Source organism: Ptiloglossa arizonensis, unplaced genomic scaffold (assembly GCF_051014685.1).
Source record: "Ptiloglossa arizonensis isolate GNS036 unplaced genomic scaffold, iyPtiAriz1_principal scaffold0023, whole genome shotgun sequence".
NCBI lineage: Eukaryota > Metazoa > Arthropoda > Insecta > Hymenoptera > Colletidae > Ptiloglossa > Ptiloglossa arizonensis.
Genome location: NW_027478393.1, coordinates 736453 through 755772, shown reverse-complemented (window position 1 = coordinate 755772; position 19320 = coordinate 736453).

Sequence of the window (19320 nt, the reverse complement as noted above, 5' to 3'; positions counted from 1 at the left end):
ACTTCTCGAGTTCGTCAATCCGTTCGCGAGATTTGGGAGTTTGAAGTTAAGGAATGGTTGAGAAACCATCAAAATTTTCGAAATTCTGATGCTAGAAACGAATAACTGGAATGGCCTTGGCGAAAAGTACACACCATTGTAATCGGGCGAGTTTCTACTTTCAGATGCAACAGGAATTTCTCGAGTTCGTCAATCCGTTCGCGAGATATGGGAGTTTGAAGTTAAGGAATGGTTGAGAAACCATCAAAATTTTCGCAAGTCTGATACTCGAAACCAATAAGTGGAATGGCAAAGGGGAAAAGTACACATACCATTGTAATCGGCCGAGTTTCTACTTTCAGATGCAACAGGAATTTCTCGAGTTCGTCAATCCGTTCGCGAGAAATGGGTGTTTGGAGTTAAGGAATGGTTGAGAAACCATCAAAATTGTCGCAATTCTGATGCTAGAAACGAATAACTGGAATGGCCTAGGGGAAAAGTACACACACCATTGTAATCGGGCGAGTTTCTACTTTCAGACGCAACAGGAATTTCTCGAGTTCGTCAATCCGTTCGCGAGATATGGGAGTTTGAAGTTAAGGAATGGTTGAAAATCCATCAAAATTTTCGCAAGTCTGATACTCGAAACCAATAACTAAAAAGTCCTAGGGGAAAAATATACATACCGTTGTAATCGGGCGAATTTCTACTTTCACATGCAACAGAAATTTCTCGTGTTCGTTAATCCGTTCGCGAGATATGGGAGTTTGAAGTTTAGGAATGGTTGAGAAACCTTCAAAATTTTCGCAAGTCTGATACACGAAACCAATAACTACAAAGGCCTAGGGGGAAAACACACGTACCTTTGTAATCGGGCGAGTTTCTACTTTCAGATGCAACAGGAACTTCTCGAGTTCGTCAATCCGTTCGCGAGATATGGGAGTTTGAAGTTATGGAATGGTTGAGAAACCATCAAAATTTTCGCAAGTCTGATACTCGAAACCAATAAGTGGAATGGCCTAGGGGAAAAGTACACATACCATTGTAATCGGCCGAGTTTCTGCTTTCAGATGCAATAGGAACTTCTCGAGTTCGTCAATCCGTTCGCGAGATATGGGAGTTTGAAGTTAAGGAATGGTTGAGAAACCATCACAATTTTCGCCAGTCTGATACTCGAAACCAATAACTACAATGGCCTAGGGGAAAAATACACATACCGTTGTAATCGGGCGAGTTTCTGCTTTCAGATGCAATAGGAAATTCTCGAGTTCGTCAATCCGTTCGCGAGATATGGGAGTTTGAAGTTAAGGAATGGTTGAGAAACCATCAAAATTTTCGCAAGTCTGATACTCGAAACCAATAAGTGGAATGGCAAAGGGGAAAAGTACACATACCATTGTAATCGGCCGAGTTTCTACTTTCAGATGCAACAGGAATTTCTCGAGTTCGTCAATCCGTTCGCGAGAAATGCGTGTTTGGAGTTAAGGAATGGTTGAGAAACCATCAAAATTTTCGCAAGTCTGATACTCGAAACCAATAACTACCATGGCCTAGGGGAAAAGTACACACACCATTGTATTCGGGCGAGTTTCTGCTTTCAGATGCAATAGGAATTTCTCGAGTTCGTTAATCCGTTCGCGAGATATGGGAGTTTGAAGTTAAGGAATGGTTGAGAAACCATCACAATTTTCGCCAGTCTGATACTCGAAACCAATAACTACAAAGTCCTAGTGGGAAAACACACATATCTTTGTAATCGGGCGAGATTCTACTTTCAGATGCAACAGGAACTTCTCGAGTTCGTCAATCCGTTCGCGAGATATGGGAGTTTGAAGTTAAGGAATGGTTGAGAAACCATCACAATTTTCGCAAGTCTGATACTCGAAACCAATAACTACAATGGCCTAGGGGAAAAATACACATACCGTTGTAATCGGGCGAGTTTTTGCTTTCAGATGCAATAGGAAATTCGCGAGTTCGTCAATCCGTTCGCGAGATATGGAAGTGTGAAGTTAAGGAATGGTTGAGAAACCATCAAAATTATCGCAATTCTGATGCTAGAAACGAATAACTGGAATGGCCTAGGGGAAAAGTACTCACCATTCTAATCGGGCGAGTTTCTACTTTCAGATGCAACAGGAATTTCTCGAGTTCGTCAATCCGTTCGCGAGATATGGGAGTTTGAAGTTACGGAATGGTTGAGAAACCATCAAAATTTTCGCAAGTCTGATACTCGAAACCAATAAGTGGAATGGCCTAGGGGAAAAGTACACATACCATTGTAATCGGCCGAGTTTCTACTTTCAGATGCAACAGGAATTTCTCGAGTTCGTCAATCCGTTCGCGAGAAATGGGTGTTTGGAGTTAAGGAGTGGTTGAGAAACCATCAAAATTTTCGCAAGTCTGATACTCGAAACCCATAACTACAATGGCCTAGGGGAAAAGTACACACACCATTCTAATCGGGCGAGTTTCTACTTTCAGATGCAACAGGAATTTCTCGAGTTCGTCAATCCGTTCGCGAGATATGGGAGTTTGAAGTTACGGAATGGTTGAGAAACCATCAAAATTTTCGCAAGTCTGATACTCGAAACCAATAAGTGGAATGGCCTAGGGGAAAAGTACACATACCATTGTAATCGGCCGAGTTTCTACTTTCAGATGCAATAGGAAATTCTCGAGTACGTCAATCCGTTCGCGAGATATGGGGGTTTGAAGTTAAGGAATGCTTGAGAAACCATCAAAATTTTCGCAAGTCTGATACTCGAAACCAATAACTACAAAGGCCTTGGGGAAAAATACACATATCTTTGTAATCGGGCGAGTTTCTACTTTCAGATGCAACAGGAACTTCTCGAGTTCGTCAATCCGTTCGCGAGATTAGGGAGTTTGAAGTTAAGGAATGGTTGAGAAACCATCACAATTTTCGCAAGTCTGATACTCGAAACCAATAACTACAATGGCCTAGGGGAAAAATACACATACCGTTGTAATCGGGCGAGTTTCTGCTTTCAGATGCAATAGGAAATTCGTGAGTTCGTCAATCCGTTCGCGAAATATGGAAGTGTGAAGTTAAGGAATGGTTGAGAAGCCATCAAAATTTTCGCAAGTCTGATACTCGAAACCAATAACTACAAAGTCATAGGGGAAAAATACACATACCGTTGTAATCGAGCGAGTTTCTGCTTTCAGATGCAATAGGAAATTCGCGAGTTCGACAATCAGTTCGCGAGATATGGAAGTGTGAATTTAAGGAATGGTTGAGAAACCATCAAAATTATCGCAAGTCTGATACTCGAAACCAATAACTGGAATGGCCTGGGGGAAGAATACACGTACCGTTGTAATCGGGCGAGTTTCTGCTTTCAGATGCAATAGGAAATTCTCGAGTACGTCAATCCGTTCGCGAGATATGGGGGTTTGAAGTTAAGGAATGCTTGAGAAACCATCAAAATTTTCGCAAGTCTGATACTCGAAACCAATAACTACAAAGGCCTTGGGGAAAAATACACATATCTTTGTAATCGGGCGAGTTTCTACTTTCAGATGCAACAGGAACTTCTCGAGTTCGTCAATCCGTTCGCGAGATTAGGGAGTTTGAAGTTAAGGAATGGTTGAGAAACCATCACAATTTTCGCAAGTCTGATACTCGAAACCAATAACTACAATGGCCTAGGGGAAAAATACACATACCGTTGTAATCGGGCGAGTTTCTGCTTTCAGATGCAATAGGAAATTCGTGAGTTCGTCAATCCGTTCGCGAAATATGGAAGTGTGAAGTTAAGGAATGGTTGAGAAGCCATCAAAATTTTCGCAAGTCTGATACTCGAAACCAATAACTACAAAGTCATAGGGGAAAAATACACATACCGTTGTAATCGAGCGAGTTTCTGCTTTCAGATGCAATAGGAAATTCGCGAGTTCGTCAATCAGTTCGCGAGATATGGAAGTGTGAAATTAAGGAATGGTTGAGAAACCATCAAAATTATCGCAAGTCTGATACTCGAAACCAATAACTGGAATGGCCTGGGGGAAAAGTACACACACCATTGTAATCGGGCGAGTTTCTACTTTCAGACGCAACAGGAATTTCTCGAGTTCGTCAATCCGTTCGCGAGATATGGGAGTTTGAAGTTAGGGAATGATTGAGAAACCATCAAAATTTGCGCAAGCCTGATACTCGAAACCAATAACTACAAAGTCATAGGGGAAAAATACACATACCGTTGTAATCGGGCGAATTTCTACTTTCACATGCAACAGAAATTTCTCGTGTTCGTTAATCCGTTCGCGAGATATGGGAGTTTGAAGTTAAGGATTGGTTGAGAAACCATCACAATTTTCGCCAGTCTGATACTCGAAACCAATAACTACAATGGCCTAGGGGAAAAATACACATACCTTTGTAATCGGGCGAGTTTCTGCTTTCAGATGCAATAGGAAATTCTCGAGTTCGTCAATCCGTTCGCGAGATATGGAAGTGTGAAGTTAAGGAATGGTTGAGAAACCATCACAATTTTCGCCAGTCTGATACTCGAAACCAGTAACTACAAAGTCATAGGGGAAAAATACACATACCGTTGTAATCGGGCGAATTTCTACTTTCACATGCAACAGAAATTTCTCGTGTTCGTTAATCCGTTCGCGAGATATGGGAGTTTGAAGTTAAGGATTGGTTGAGAAACCATCACAATTTTCGCCAGTCTGATACTCGAAACCAATAACTACAATGGCCTAGGGGAAAAATACACATACCGTTGTAATCGAGCGAGTTTCTGCTTTCAGATGCAATAGGAAATTCGCGAGTTCGTCAATCAGTTCGCGAGATATGGAAGTGTGAAATTAAGGAATGGTTGAGAAACCATCAAAATTATCGCAAGTCTGATACTCGAAACCAATAACTGGAATGGCCTGGGGGAAAAGTACACACACCATTGTAATCGGGCGAGTTTCTACTTTCAGACGCAACAGGAATTTCTCGAGTTCGTCAATCCGTTCGCGAGATATGGGAGTTTGAAGTTAAGGAATGATTGAGAAACCATCAAAATTTGCGCAAGCCTGATACTCGAAACCAATAACTACAAAGTCATAGGGGAAAAATACACATACCCTTGTAATCGGGCGAATTTCTACTTTCACATGCAACAGAAATGTCTCGTGTTCGTTAATCCGTTCGCGAGATATGGGAGTTTGAAGTTAAGGATTGGTTGAGAAACCATCACAATTTTCGCCAGTCTGATACTCGAAACCAATAACTACAATGGCCTAGGGGAAAAATACACATACCGTTGTAATCGGGCGAGTTTCTGCTTTCAGATGCAATAGGAAATTCTCGAGTTCGTCAATCCGTTCGCGAGATATGGAAGTGTGAAGTTAAGGAATGGTTGAGAAACCATCAAAATTTTCGCAAGTCTGATACTCGAAACCAATAAGTGGAATGGCCTAGGGGAAAAGTACACATACCATTGTAATCGGCCGAGTTTCTGCTTTCAGATGCAATAGGAATTTCTCGAGTTCGTCAATCCGTTCGCGAGATATGGGAGTTTGAAGTTAAGGAATGGTTGAGAAACCATCAAAATTTTCGCAAGTCTGATACTCGAAACCAATAAGTGGAATGGCCTAGGGGAAAAGTACACATACCATTGTAATCGGCCGAGTTTCTGCTTTCAGATGCAATAGGAATTTCTCGAGTTCGTCAATCCGTTCGCGAGATATGGGAGTTTGAAGTTAAGGAATGATTGAGAAACCATCAAAATTTGCGCAAGCCTGATACTCGAAACCAATAACTACAAAGTCATAGGGGAAAAATACACATACCCTTGTAATCGGGCGAATTTCTACTTTCACATGCAACAGAAATTTCTCGTGTTCGTTAATCCGTTCGCGAGATATGGGAGTTTGAAGTTAAGGATTGGTTGAGAAACCATCACAATTTTCGCCAGTCTGATACTCGAAACCAATAACTACAATGGCCTAGGGGAAAAATACACATACCGTTGTAATCGGGCGAGTTTCTGCTTTCAGATGCAATAGGAAATTCTCGAGTTCGTCAATCCGTTCGCGAGATATGGAAGTGTGAAGTTAAGGAATGGTTGAGAAACCATCAAAATTTTCGCAAGTCTGATACTCGAAACCAATAAGTGGAATGGCCTAGGGGAAAAGTACACATACCATTGTAATCGGCCGAGTTTCTGCTTTCAGATGCAATAGGAATTTCTCGAGTTCGTCAATCCGTTCGCGAGATATGGGAGTTTGAAGTTAAGGAATGGTTGAGAAACCATCAAAATTTTCGCAAGTCTGATACTCGAAACCAATAAGTGGAATGGCCTAGGGGAAAAGTACACATACCATTGTAATCGGCCGAGTTTCTGCTTTCAGATGCAATAGGAATTTCTCGAGTTCGTCAATCAGTTCGCGAGATATAGGAGTTTGAAGTTAAGGAATGGTTGAGAAACCATCAAAATTATCGCAAGTCTGATGCTAGAAACGAATAACTGGAATGGCCTAGGGGAAAAGTACTCACCATTGTAATCGGGCGAGTTTCTACTTTCAGATGCAACAGGAATTTCTCGAGTTCGTCAATCCGTTCGCGAGATATGGGAGTTTGAAGTTAAGGAATGGTTGAGAAGCCATCAAAATTTTCGCAAGTCTGATACTCGAAACCAATAAGTGGAATGGCCTAGGGGAAAAGTACACATACCATTGTAATCGGCCGAGTTTCTGCTTTCAGATGCAATAGGAATTTCTCGAGTTCGTCAATCCGTTCGCGAGATATGGGAGTTTGAAGTTAAGGAATGGTTGAGAAACCATCAAAATTTTCGCAAGTCTGATGCTAGAAACGAATAACTGGAATGGCCTAGGGGAAAAGTACACACACCGTTGTAATCGGGCGAGTTTCTACTTTCAGACCCAACAGGAATTTCTCGAGTTCGTCAATCTGTTCGCGAGATATGGGAGTTTGAAGTTAAGGAATGGTTGAGAAACCATCAAAATTTTCACTGGTCTGATACTCGAAACTAATAACTGGAATGGCCTAGGGGAAAAGTACACACCATTGTAATCGGGCGAGTTTCTACTTTCAGATGAAACAGGAATTTCTCGAGTTCGTCAATCCGTTCGCGAGATATGGGAGTTTGAAGTTAAGGAATGGTTGAGAAACCATCAAAATTATCGCAAGTCTGATACTCGAAACCAATAAGTGGAATGGCAAAGGGGAAAAGTTCACATACCATTGTAATCGGCCGAGATTCTACTTTCAGATGCAACAGAAATTTCTCGAGTTCGTCAATCCGTTCGCGAGAAATGGGTGTTTGGAGTTAAGGAATGGCTGAGAAACCATCAAAATTGTCGCAATTCTGATGCTAGAAACGAATAACTGGAATGGCCTAGGGGAAAAGTACACACACCGTTGTAATCGGGCGAGTTTCTACTTTCAGACGCAACAGGAATTTCTCGAGTTCGTCAATCTGTTCGCGAGATATGGGAGTTTGAAGTTAAGGAATGGTTGAGAAACCATCAATATTTTCGCAAGTCTGATACTCGAAACCCATAACTACAATGGCCTAGGGGAAAAGTACACACACCATTGTATTCGGGCGAGTTTCTGTTTTCAGATGCAATAGGAATTTCTCGAGTTCGTCAATCCGTTCGCGAGATATGGGAGTTTGAAGTTAAGGAATGGTTGAGAAACCATCAAAATTTTCGCAAGTCTGATACTCGAAACCGATAACTACAAAGGCCTAGGGGGAAAACACACATATCATTGTAATCGGGCGAGTTTCTACTTTCAGATGCAACAGGAACTTCTCGAGTTCGTCAATCCGTTCGCGAGATTAGGGAGTTTGAAGTTAAGGAATGGTTGAGAAACCATCACAATTTTCGCAAGTCTGATACTCGAAACCAATAACTACAATGGCCTAGGGGAAAAATACACATACCGTTGTAATCGGGCGAGTTTCTGCTTTCAGATGCAATAGGAAATTCGTGAGTTCGTCAATCCGTTCGCGAAATATGGAAGTGTGAAGTTAAGGAATGGTTGAGAAGCTATCAAAATTTTCGCAAGTCTGATACTCGAAACCAATAACTACAAAGTCATAGGGGAAAAATACACATACCGTTGTAATCGAGCGAGTTTCTGCTTTCAGATGCAATAGGAAATTCGCGAGTTCGTCAATCAGTTCGCGAGATATGGAAGTGTGAAATTAAGGAATGGTTGAGAAACCATCAAAATTATCGCAAGTCTGATACTCGAAACCAATAACTGGAATGGCCTGGGGGAAGAATACACGTACCGTTGTAATCGGGCGAGTTTCTGCTTTCAGATGCAATAGGAAATTCTCGAGTTCGTCAATCCGTTCGCGAGATATGGGGGTTTGAAGTTAAGGAATGCTTGAGAAACCATCAAAATTTTCGCAAGTCTGATACTCGAAACCAATATCTACAAAGGCCTTGGGGAAAAATACACATATCTTTGTAATCGGGCGAGTTTCTACTTTCAGATGCAACAGGAACTTCTCGAGTTCGTCAATCCGTTCGCGAGATTAGGGAGTTTGAAGTTAAGGAATGGTTGAGAAACCATCACAATTTTCGCAAGTCTGATACTCGAAACCAATAACTACAATGGCCTAGGGGAAAAATACACATACCGTTGTAATCGGGCGAGTTTCTGCTTTCAGATGCAATAGGAAATTCGTGAGTTCGTCAATCCGTTCGCGAAATATGGAAGTGTGAAGTTAAGGAATGGTTGAGAAGCCATCAAAATTTTCGCAAGTCTGATACTCGAAACCAATAACTACAAAGTCATAGGGGAAAAATACACATACCGTTGTAATCGAGCGAGTTTCTGCTTTCAGATGCAATAGGAAATTCGCGAGTTCGTCAATCAGTTCGCGAGATATGGAAGTGTGAAATTAAGGAATGGTTGAGAAACCATCAAAATTATCGCAAGTCTGATACTCGAAACCAATAACTGGAATGGCCTGGGGGAAAAGTACACACACCATTGTAATCGGGCGAGTTTCTACTTTCAGACGCAACAGGAATTTCTCGAGTTCGTCAATCCGTTCGCGAGATATGGGAGTTTGAAGTTAGGGAATGATTGAGAAACCATCAAAATTTGCGCAAGCCTGATACTCGAAACCAATAACTACAAAGTCATAGGGGAAAAATACACATACCGTTGTAATCGGGCGAATTTCTACTTTCACATGCAACAGAAATTTCTCGTGTTCGTTAATCCGTTCGCGAGATATGGGAGTTTGAAGTTAAGGATTGGTTGAGAAACCATCACAATTTTCGCCAGTCTGATACTCGAAACCAATAACTACAATGGCCTAGGGGAAAAATACACATACCGTTGTAATCGGGCGAGTTTCTGCTTTCAGATGCAATAGGAAATTCTCGAGTTCGTCAATCCGTTCGCGAGATATGGAAGTGTGAAGTTAAGGAATGGTTGAGAAACCATCAAAATTTTCGCAAGTCTGATACTCGAAACCAATAAGTGGAATGGCCTAGGGGAAAAGTACACATACCATTGTAATCGGCCGAGTTTCTGCTTTCAGATGCAATAGGAATTTCTCGAGTTCGTCAATCCGTTCGCGAGATATGGGAGTTTGAAGTTAAGGAATGGTTGAGAAAGCATCAAAATTTTCGCAAGTCTGATACTCGAAACCAATAAGTGGAATGGCCTAGGGGAAAAGTACACATACCATTGTAATCGGGCGAGTTTCTACTTTCAGATGCAACAGGAATTTCTCGAGTTCGTCAATCCGTTCGCGAGATATGGGAGTTTGAAGTTAAGGAATGGTTGAGAAAGCATCAAAATTTTCGCAAGTCTGATACTCGAAACCAATAAGTGGAATGGCCTAGGGGAAAAGTACACATACCATTGTAATCGGCCGAGTTTCTACTTTCAGATGCAACAGGAATTTCAAGAGTTCGTCAATCCGTTCGCGAGAAATGGGTGTTTGGAGTTAAGGAGTGGTTGAGAAACCGTCAAAATTTTCGCAAGTCTGATACTCGAAACCCATAACTACAATGGCCTAGGGGAAAAGTACACACACCATTGTATTCGGGCGAGTTTCTGCTTTCAAATGCAATAGGAATTTCTCGAGTTCGTCAATCCGTTCGCGAGATATGGGAGTTTGAAGTTAAGGAATGGTTGAGAAACCATCAAAATTTTCGCAAGTCTGATACTCGAAACTAATAACTGGAATGGCCTAGGGGAAAAGTACACACCATTGTAATCGGGCGAGTTTCTACTTTCAGACGCAACAGGAATTTCTCGAGTTCGTCAATCTGTTCGCGAGATATGGGAGTTTGAAGTTAAGGAATGGTTGAGAAACCATCAAAATTATCGCAAGTCTGATACTCGAAACCAATAAGTGGAATGGCAAAGGGGAAAAGTTCACATACCATTGTAATCGGCCGAGTTCCTACTTTCAGATGCAACAGGAATTTCTCGAGTTCGTCAATCCGTTCGCGAGAAATGGGTGTTTGGAGTTAAGGAATGGCTGAGAAACCATCAAAATTGTCGCAATTCTGATGCTAGAAACGAATAACTGGAATGGCCTAGGGGAAAAGTACACACACCGTTGTAATCGGGCGAGTTTCTACTTTCAGACGCAACAGGAATTTCTCGAGTTCGTCAATCTGTTCGCGAGATATGGGAGTTTGAAGTTAAGGAATGGTTGAAAAACCATCAAAATTTTCACTGGTCTGATACTCGAAACTAATAACTGGAATGGCCTAGGGGAAAAGTACACACAACATTGTATTCGGGCGAGTTTCTGCTTTCAGATGCAATAGGAATTTCTCGAGTCCCGTCAATCAGTTCGCGAGATATGGGAGTTTGAAGTTAAGGAATGGTTGAGAAACCATCAAAATTTTCGCAAGTCTGATACTCGAAACCAATAAGTGGAATGGCCTAGGGGAAAAGTACACATACCATTGTAATCGGCCGAGTTTCTACTTTCAGATGCAACAGGAATTTCTCGAGTTCGTCAATCCGTTCGCGAGAAATGGGTGTTTGGAGTTAAGGAATGGTTGAGAAACCATCAAAATTTTCGCAAGTCTGATACTCGAAACCAATAACTACCATGGCCTAGGGGAAAAGTAAACACACCATTGTATTCGGGCGAGTTTCTGCTTTCAGATGCAATAGGAATTTCTCGAGTTCGTCAATCCGTTCGCGAGATATGGGAGTTTGAAGTTAAGGAATGGTTGAGAAACCATCAAAATTTTCGCAAGTCTGATACTCGAAACCAATAAGTGGAATGGCCTAGGGGAAAAGTACACATACCATTGTAATCGGCCGAGTTTCTGCTTTCAGATGCAATAGGAATTTCTCGAGCTCGTCAATCAGTTCGCGAGATATAGGAGTTTGAAGTTAAGGAATGGTTGAGAAACCATCGAAATTATCGCAAGTCTGATGCTAGAAACGAATAACTGGAATGGCCTAGGGGAAAAGTACTCACCATTGTAATCGGGCGAGTTTCTACTTTCAGATGCAACAGGAATTTCTCGAGTTCGTCAATCCGTTCGCGAGATATGGGAGTTTGAAGTTAAGGAATGGTTGAGAAACCATCAAAATTTTCGCAAGTCTGATACTCGAAACCAATAAGTGGAATGGCCTAGGGGAAAAGTACACATACTATTGTAATCGGCCGAGTTTCTACTTTCAGATGCAACAGGAATTTCACGAGTTCGTCAATCCGTTCGCGAGAAATGGGTGTTTGGAGTTAAGGAGTGGTTGAGAAACCGTCAAAATTTTCGCAAGTCTGATACTCGAAACCCATAACTACAATGGCCTAGGGGAAAAGTACACACACCATTGTATTCGGGCGAGTTTCTGCTTTCAGATGCAGTAGGAATTTCTCGAGTTCGTCAATCCGTTCGCGAGATATGGGAGTTTGAAGTTAAGGAATGGTTGAGAAACCATCAAAATTTTCGCAAGTCTGATACTCGAAACCAATAACTACAAAGCCTAGGGGGAAAACACACATATCTTTGTAATCGGGCGAGTTTCTACTTTCAGATGCAACAGGAACACTCTCGAGTTCGTCAGTCCGTTCGCGAGATATGGGAGTTTGAAGTTAAGGAATGGTTGAGAAACCATCAAAATTTTCGCAAGTCTGATACTCGAAACCAATAAGTGGAGTGGCCTAGGGGAAAAGTACACATACCATTGTAATCGGCCGAGTTTCTACTCTCAGATGCAACAGGAATTCCTCGAGTTCGTCAATCCGTTCGCGAGAAATGGGTGTTTGGAGTTTAGGAATGGTTGAGAAACCATCAAAATTTTCGCAAGTCTGATACTCGAAAGCAATAACTACAAAGTCCTAGGGGGAAAACACACATATCTTTGTAATCGGGGGAGTTTCTGCTTTCAGATGCAATAGGAAATTCGCGAGTTCGTCAATCCGTTCGCGAGATATGGAAGTGTGAAGTTAAGGAATGGTTGAGAAACCATCAAAATTATCGCAAGTCTGATGCTAGAAACGAATAACTGGAATGGCCTAGGGGAAAAGTACACACCATTGTAATCGGGCGAGTTTCTACTTTCAGATGCAACAGGAATTTCTCGAGTTCGTCAATCCGTTCGCGAGAAATGGGTGTTTGGAGTTAAGGAATGGTTGAGAAACCATCAAAATTTTCGCAAGTCTGATACTCGAAACCAATAACTACCATGGCCTAGGGGAAAAGTAAACACACCATTGTATTCGGGCGAGTTTCTGCTTTTAGATGCAATAGGAATTTCTCGAGTTCGTCAATCAGTTCGCGAGATATGGGAGTTTGAAGTTAAGGAATGGTTGAGAAACCATCAAAATTTTCGCAATTCTGATGCTAGAAAGGAATAACTGGAATGGCCTAGGGGAAAAGTACACACACCATTGTAACCGGGGGAGTTTCTACTTTCAGATACAACAGGAACTTCTCGAGTTCGTCAATCCGTTCGCGAGATATGGGAGTTTGAAGTTAAGGAATGGTTGAGAAACCATCAAAATTTTCGCAAGTCTGATACTCGAAACCAATAAGTGGAATGGCCTAGGGGAAAAGTACACATACCATTGTAATCGGCCGAGTTTCTACTTTCAGATGCAACTGGAATTTCTCGAGTTCGTCAATCCGTTCGCGAGAAATGGGTGTTTGGAGTTAAGGAGTGGTTGAGAAACCATCAAAATTTTCGCAAGTCTGATACTCGAAACCCATAACTACAATGGCCTAGGGGAAAAGTACACACACCATTGTATTCGGGCGAGTTTCTGCTTTCAGATGCAATAGGAATTTCTCGAGTTCGTCAATCCGTTCGCGAGAAACCCATAACTACAATGGCCTAGGGGAAAATTACACACACCATTGTATTCGGGCGAGTTTCTGCTTTCAGATGCAATAGGAATTTCTCGAGTTCGTCAATCCGTTCGCGAGATATGGGAGTTTGCAGTTAAGGAATGGTTGAGAAACCATCATAATTTTCGCAAGTCTGATACTCGAAACCAATAACTACAAAGGCCTAGGGGGAAAACACACATATCTTTGTAATCTAGCGAGTTTCTACTTTCAGATGCAACAGGAACTTCTCGAGTTCGTCAATCCGTTCGCGAGATATGGGAGTTTGAAGTTAAGGAATGGTTGAGAAACCATCACAATTTTCGCAAGTCTGATACTCGAAACCAATAACTACAATGGCCTAGGGGAAAAATACACATACCGTTGTAATCGAGCGAGTTTCTGCTTTCAGATGCAATAGGAAATTCGCGAGTTCGTCAATCAGTTCGCGAGATATGGAAGTGTGAAATTAAGGAATGGTTGAGAAACCATCAAAATTATCGCAAGTCTGATACTCGAAACCAATAACTGGAATGGCCTGGGGGAAAAGTACACACACCACTGTAATCGGGCGAGTTTCTACTTTCAGACGCAACAGGAATTTCTCGAGTTCGTCAATCCGTTCGCGAGATATGGGAGTTTGAAGTTAGGGAATGATTGAGAAACCATCAAAATTTGCGCAAGCCTGATACTCGAAACCAATAACTACAAAGTCATAGGGGAAAAATACACATACCGTTGTAATCGGGCGAATTTCTACTTTCACATGCAACAGAAATTTCTCGTGTTCGTTAATCCGTTCGCGAGATATGGGAGTTTGAAGTTAAGGATTGGTTGAGAAACCATCACAATTTTCGCCAGTCTGCTACTCGAAACCAATAACTACAATGGCCTAGGGGAAAAATACACATACCGTTGTAATCGGGCGAGTTTCTGCTTTCAGATGCAATAGGAAATTCTCGAGTTCGTCAATCCGTTCGCGAGATATGGAAGTGTGAAGTTAAGGAATGGTTGAGAAACCATCAAAATTTTAGCAAGTCTGATACTCGAAACCAATAAGTGGAATGGCCTAGGGGAAAAGTACACATACCATTGTAATCGGCCGAGTTTCTGCTTTCAGATGCAATAGGAATTTCTCGAGTTCGTCAATCCGTTCGCGAGATATGGGAGTTTGAAGTTAAGGAATGGTTGAGAAAGCATCAAAATTTTCGCAAGTCTGATACTCGAAACCAATAAGTGGAATGGCCTAGGGGAAAAGTACACATACCATTGTAATCGGCCGAGTTTCTGCTTTCAGATGCAATAGGAATTTCTCGAGTTCGTCAATCAGTTCGCGAGATATAGGAGTTTGAAGTTAAGGAATGGTTGAGAAACCATCAAAATTATCGCAAGTCTGATGCTAGAAACGAATAACTGGAATGGCCTAGGGGAAAAGTACTCACCATTGTAATCGGGCGAGTTTCTACTTTCAGATGCAACAGGAATTTCTCGAGTTCGTCAATCCGTTCGCGAGATATGGGAGTTTGAAGTTAAGGAATGGTTGAGAAACCATCAAAATTTTCGCAAGTCTGATACTCGAAACCCATAACTACAATGGCCTAGGGGAAAAGTACACACACCATTGTATTCGGGCGAGTTTCTGCTTTCAAATGCAATAGGAATTTCTCGAGTTCGTCAATCCGTTCGCGAGATATGGGAGTTTGAAGTTAAGGAATGGTTGAGAAAGCATCAAAATTTTCGCAAGTCTGATACTCGAAACCAATAAGTGGAATGGCCTAGGGGAAAAGTACACATACCATTGTAATCGGCCGAGTTTCTACTTTCAGATGCAACAGGAATTTCAAGAGTTCGTCAATCCGTTCGCGAGAAATGGGTGTTTGGAGTTAAGGAGTGGTTGAGAAACCGTCAAAATTTTCGCAAGTCTGATACTCGAAACCCATAACTACAATGGCCTAGGGGAAAAGTACACACACCATTGTATTCGGGCGAGTTTCTGCTTTCAAATGCAATAGGAATTTCTCGAGTTCGTCAATCCGTTCGCGAGATATGGGAGTTTGAAGTTAAGGAATGGTTGAGAAACCATCAAAATTTTCGCAAGTCTGATACTCGAAACCAATAACTACAAAGGCCTAGGGGGAAAACACACATATCTTTGTAATCGGGCGAGTTTCTACTTTCAGATGCAACAGGAACACTCTCGAGTTCGTCAGTCCGTTCGCGAGAAATGGGAGTTTGAAGTTAAGGAATGGTTGAGAAACCATCAAAATTTTCGCAAGTCTGATGCTAGAAACGAATAACTGGAATGGCCTAGGGGAAAAGTACACACACCGTTGTAATCGGGCGAGTTTCTACTTTCAGACGCAACAGGAATTTCTCGAGTTCGTCAATCTGTTCGCGAGATATGGGAGTTTGAAGTTAAGGAATGGTTGAGAAACCATCAAAATTTTCACTGGTCTGATACTCGAAACTAATAACTGGAATGGCCTAGGGGAAAAGTACACACCATTGTAATCGGGCGAGTTTCTACTTTCAGATGCAACAGGAATTTCTCGAGTTCGTCAATCCGTTCGCGAGATATGGGAGTTTGAAGTTAAGGAATGGTTGAGAAACCATCAAAATTATCGCAAGTCTGATACTCGAAACCAATAAGTGGAATGGCAAAGGGGAAAAGTTCACATACCATTGTAATCGGCCGAGTTTCTACTTTCAGATGCAACAGGAATTTCTCGAGTTCGTCAATCCGTTCGCGAGAAATGGGTGTTTGGAGTTAAGGAATGGCTGAGAAACCATCAAAATTGTCGCAATTCTGATGCTAGAAACGAATAACTGGAATGGCCTAGGGGAAAAGTACACACACCGTTGTAATCGGGCGAGTTTCTACTTTCAGACGCAACAGGAATTTCTCGAGTTCGTCAATCTTTTCGCGAGATATGGGAGTTTGAAGTTAAGGAATGGTTGAGAAACCATCACAATTTTCGCCAGTCTGATACTGGAAACCAATAACTACAATGGCCTAGGGGAAAAGTACACACACCATTGTATTCGGGCGAGTTTCTGCTTTCAGATGCAATAGGAATTTCTCGAGTTCGTCAATCAGTTCGCGAGATATGGGAGTTTGAAGTTAAGGAATGGTTGAGAAACCATCAAAATTATCGCAAGTCTGATACTCGAAACCAATAAGTGGAATGGCAAAGGGGAAAAGTTCACATACCATTGTAATCGGCCGAGTTCCTACTTTCAGATGCAACAGGAATTTCTCGAGTTCGTCAATCCGTTCGCGAGAAATGGGTGTTTGGAGTTAAGGAATGGCTGAGAAACCATCAAAATTGTCGCAATTCTGATGCTAGAAACGAATAACTGGAATGGCCTAGGGGAAAAGTACACACACCGTTGTAATCGGGCGAGTTTCTACTTTCAGACGCAACAGGAATTTCTCGAGTTCGTCAATCTGTTCGCGAGATATGGGAGTTTGAAGTTAAGGAATGGTTGAAAAACCATCAAAATTTTCACTGGTCTGATACTCGAAACTAATAACTGGAATGGCCTAGGGGAAAAGTACACACAACATTGTATTCGGGCGAGTTTCTGCTTTCAGATGCAATAGGAATTTCTCGAGTCCCGTCAATCAGTTCGCGAGATATGGGAGTTTGAAGTTAAGGAATGGTTGAGAAACCATCAAAATTTTCGCAAGTCTGATACTCGAAACCAATAAGTGGAATGGCCTAGGGGAAAAGTACACATACCATTGTAATCGGCCGAGTTTCTACTTTCAGATGCAACAGGAATTTCTCGAGTTCGTCAATCCGTTCGCGAGAAATGGGTGTTTGGAGTTAAGGAATGGTTGAGAAACCATCAAAATTTTCGCAAGTCTGATACTCGAAACCAATAACGACCATGGCCTAGGGGAAAAGTAAACACACCATTGTATTCGGGCGAGTTTCTGCTTTCAGATGCAATAGGAATTTCTCGAGTTCGTCAATCCGTTCGCGAGATATGGGAGTTTGAAGTTAAGGAATGGTTGAGAAACCATCAAAATTTTCGCAAGTCTGATACTCGAAACCAATAAGTGGAATGGCCTAGGGGAAAAGTACACATACCATTGTAATCGGCCGAGTTTCTGCTTTCAGATGCAATAGGAATTTCTCGAGCTCGTCAATCAGTTCGCGAGATATAGGAGTTTGAAGTTAAGGAATGGTTGAGAAACCATCGAAATTATCGCAAGTCTGATGCTAGAAACGAATAACTGGAATGGCCTAGGGGAAAAGTACTCACCATTGTAATCGGGCGAGTTTCTACTCTCAGATGCAACAGGAATTTCTCGAGTTCGTCAATCCGTTCGCGAGATATGGGAGTTTGAAGTTAAGGAATGGTTGAGAAACCATCAAAATTTTCGCAAGTCTGATACTCGAAACCAATAAGTGGAATGGCCTAGGGGAAAAGTACACATACTATTGTAATCGGCCGAGTTTCTACTTTCAGATGCAACAGGAATTTCACGAGTTCGTCAATCCGTTCGCGAGAAATGGGTGTTTGGAGTTAAGGAGTGGTTGAGAAACCGTCAAAATTTTCGCAAGTCTGATACTCGAAACCCATAACTACAATGGCCTAGGGGAAAAGTACACACACCATTGTATTCGGGCGAGTTTCTGCTTTCAGATGCAGTAGGAATTTCTCGAGTTCGTCAATCCGTTCGCGAGATATGGGAGTTTGAAGTTAAGGAATGGTTGAGAAACCATCAAAATTTTCGCAAGTCTGATACTCGAAACCAATAACTACAAAGCCTAGGGGGAAAACACACATATCTTTGTAATCGGGCGAGTTTCTACTTTCAGATGCAACAGGAACACTCTCGAGTTCATCAGTCCGTTCGCGAGATATGGGAGTTTGAAGTTAAGGAATGGTTGAGAAACCATCAAAATTTTCGCAAGTCTGATACTCGAAACCAATAAGTGGAATGGCCTAGGGGAAAAGTACACATACCATTGTAATCGGCCGAGTTTCTACTCTCAGATGCAACAGGAATTCCTCGAGTTCGTCAATCCGTTCGCGAGAAATGGGTGTTTGGAGTTTAGGAATGGTTGAGAAACCATCAAAATTTTCGCAAGTCTGATACTCGAAAGCAATAACTACAAAGTCCTAGGGGGAAAACACACATATCTTTGTAATCGGGGGAGTTTCTGCTTTCAGATGCAATAGGAAATTCGCGAGTTCGTCAATCCGTTCGCGAGATATGGAAGTGTGAAGTTAAGAAATGGTTGAGAAACCATCAAAATTATCGCAAGTCTGATGCTAGAAACGAATAACTGGAATGACCTAGGGGAAAAGTACACACACCGTTGTAATCGGGCGAGTTTCTACTTTCAGACGCAACAGGAATTTCTCGAGTTCGTCAATCTGTTCGCGAGATATGGGAGTTTGAAGTTAAGGAATGGTTGAGAAACCATCAAAATTTTCACTGGTCTGATACTCGAAACTAATAACTGGAATGGCCTAGGGGAAAAGTACACACCATTGTAATCGGGCGAGTTTCTACTTTCAGATGCAACAGGAATTTCTCGAGTTCGTCAATCCGTTCGCGAGATATGGGAGTTTGAAGTTAAGGAATGGTTGAGAAACCATCAAAATTTTCGCAAGTCTGATACTCGAAACCAATAAGTGGAATGGCCTAGGGGAAAAGTACACATACCATTGTAATCGGCCGAGTTTCTACTTTCAGATGCAACAGGAATTTCACGAGTTCGTCTATCCGTTCGCGAGATATGGGAGTTTGAAGTTAAGGAATGGTTGAGAAACCATCAAGATTATCGCAAGTCTGATACTCGAAACCCATAACTACAATGGCCTAGGGGAAAAGTACACACACCGTTGTATTCGGGCGAGTTTCTGCTTTCAAATGCAATAGGAATTTCTCGAGTTCGTCAATCCGTTCGCGAGATATGGGAGTTTGAAGTTAAGGAATGGTTGAGAAACCATCAAAATTTTCGCAAGTCTGATACTCGAAACCAATAACTACAA